Below are 2,500 nucleotides of genomic sequence, written 5' to 3'. Positions count from 1 at the left end.
CGTGCTAGCTTAAGGCTCGTGCAGTCATCCGAAATTCTTGCACGAACTGATTACTGTTCAAGTCCACCTGCCATTCATGAGCAACCTTTAAACCTTTAAACACCATCGTCTCATCAGAGCCACGATGAAGAAATAAAGTTTTCAACCTGACATATCTGATCTAGAATCCTTAAAGAGTCCTTCAGACCACCTCACCTGTAGAAGACAATCTAGCCCTTTTTTGAAGTCCGCATTTCTAATGTTCATTTATGATTCTTCCAAGGTGGTTTTTCGCGCGTTGTCTGACTATGACAGATTCAATTTAGTTCCCTCCATTCAAATGGGAATGGAGAGAGAGAGAGAGAGAGAGAGAGAGAGAGAGAGAGAGAGAGAGAGAGAGAGAGAGAGAGAGAGAGAGAGAGAGAGAGAGAGTTTTTTCTATTGAGTTTTTCTTCTTCATCTTCGTTTACGAATCAAGTTTATTTTGTAGTTAGTATGAAGGATATTGATATTGTTATGGTAGTTAATTTAATGTTTCATTTAATCTCCCTTATATAATAAAGAGTAAGTGTCTGTGTGTATATGTATATATGTATATATATATATATATATATATATATATATATATATATATATATATATATATACAGTATATATATATATATATATATATATATATATATATATCGTAAATATATCGTATATATAAACACATGTATACAGTTATACATATACAGTATATACATGTACATATACATTCCCGGTCACTCCTAACTCTCCCCGTCCCAAGGGTTAGGGGGAGAGGGAGTAGTCATACCCTGGATAGAAGATATGCGTGTGCGTGTACACACACACACACACATACATATATATATATATATATATATATATATATATATATATATATATATATATATATATATTAGTATTTATAATTTTTGACGAGTCACGTACACTAGTTTAGAAAAACAACTTTATCCTCATATTTGGTGGGATAATTTCATTTTTCAATTTGGTATAATATTTTCAACTTTCTATTCGATGTAAAATAACTGAATAATTTTGTCCTAATGCCATTGTCCCTTGCCTCTGCCATTCATGAGCGGACTTTAAAGCCTGCAAACCAGTAAACTTTATTATTTTTCTTGTGATTTTTTTTCCAATTTAGATAAAAAAAAACACAAATACATTAGAGAATTTTTATAATGAAAGTCACAAAAAGGCAAAATGATCCAAAGCTGTCAAAATTAACTTCTAAATATTTAGAAACTTAGGCACACACACACGCACACACACAGATTCAATCGCTACCACTCTCCCCCTTCCCAACTAGTTTGGTAATTTGTGGGAGAGTGTGGTTTCCGAGTGTACCTCTCGAGGTACTCTCTCTCACCAGGGTATGGCTACTCCCTCTACCCCTACCCCATGACCATGACAGAATATATATATATATATATATATATATAGAGAGAGAGAGAGAGAGAGAGAGAGAGAGAGAGAGAGAGATATATATATATATATATATATATATTTATTATCATTAAATAGTTTGTCTTCTAGCTATTTCTCCTCTGATCCTCTGTAAAAAAGAGCAAAGTTTATGGATATATATATATATATATATATATATATATATATATATATATATATATATATATATATATCCAGAAACTTGCTCTTTATTACATAGGAGAAATAGCTAGAAGACAAACTATTCAATAATGACCCGCTTGTAATTCCATGACATGGAGGCGGCCATTACATAACATTACGGATAATAACATAACGCTGACATACGAACCGTGTCAAAGTTGTGGCAAGTCTCATTAACACCCATTGCCGACGTAATCCCTAAATCGCTTTGGTTAAACGATTGATAGATTGAGTTCCGAGGGATCTCTGTCGTAGCTCCGTTATGGCTACAGACATGAAATAAACAAGGGGACAATTACGAGTTTAAGATCGATGGAGCCGAATAGCATCATCATTAGCCGTGACTATAGTCAATTCTTTTTAGTGAGGCAGATTTACACAGACTCGCAGGGGGTGCCCTTTTAGCTCGGAAAAGTTTCCGGATTGCTGATTGGCTGGACAAGATAATTCTAACCAATCAGATAGCTGGAAACTTTTCCGAGCTAAAAGGGCACCGCTGCGCGTCTGTACAAATTATTATTATTATTATTATTTGCTAAGCTGCAACCCTAGTTGGAAAAGCAGGATGCTATAAGCCCAGTGGCTCCAACAGGGAAAACAGCCCAGTGAGGAAAGGGAACAAGGAAAAAATTAATTGTTTTAAGAACAGCAACAATATTAAAATAAATGCGCCTCATTAATAAAAATGAGTATAGTCCACTGCAGGACAAAGGCCTCGGACATGTCCTTCCACTTGCGTCTGTTTATAGTTATCAAATGGCCTTCAACACCTGAAAATCTTTTTAGCTTGGTAATCCTGTATATGGTCTTTCTATGTCAGTCCACAATTGCAAACGTTCTTTGTTCGTCAATACATCATCATAGTTCC

This window comes from Palaemon carinicauda, chromosome 29, assembly GCF_036898095.1.
Source record: "Palaemon carinicauda isolate YSFRI2023 chromosome 29, ASM3689809v2, whole genome shotgun sequence".
Classification (NCBI taxonomy): domain Eukaryota; kingdom Metazoa; phylum Arthropoda; class Malacostraca; order Decapoda; family Palaemonidae; genus Palaemon; species Palaemon carinicauda.
This window is presented reverse-complemented; position numbering follows the sequence as displayed.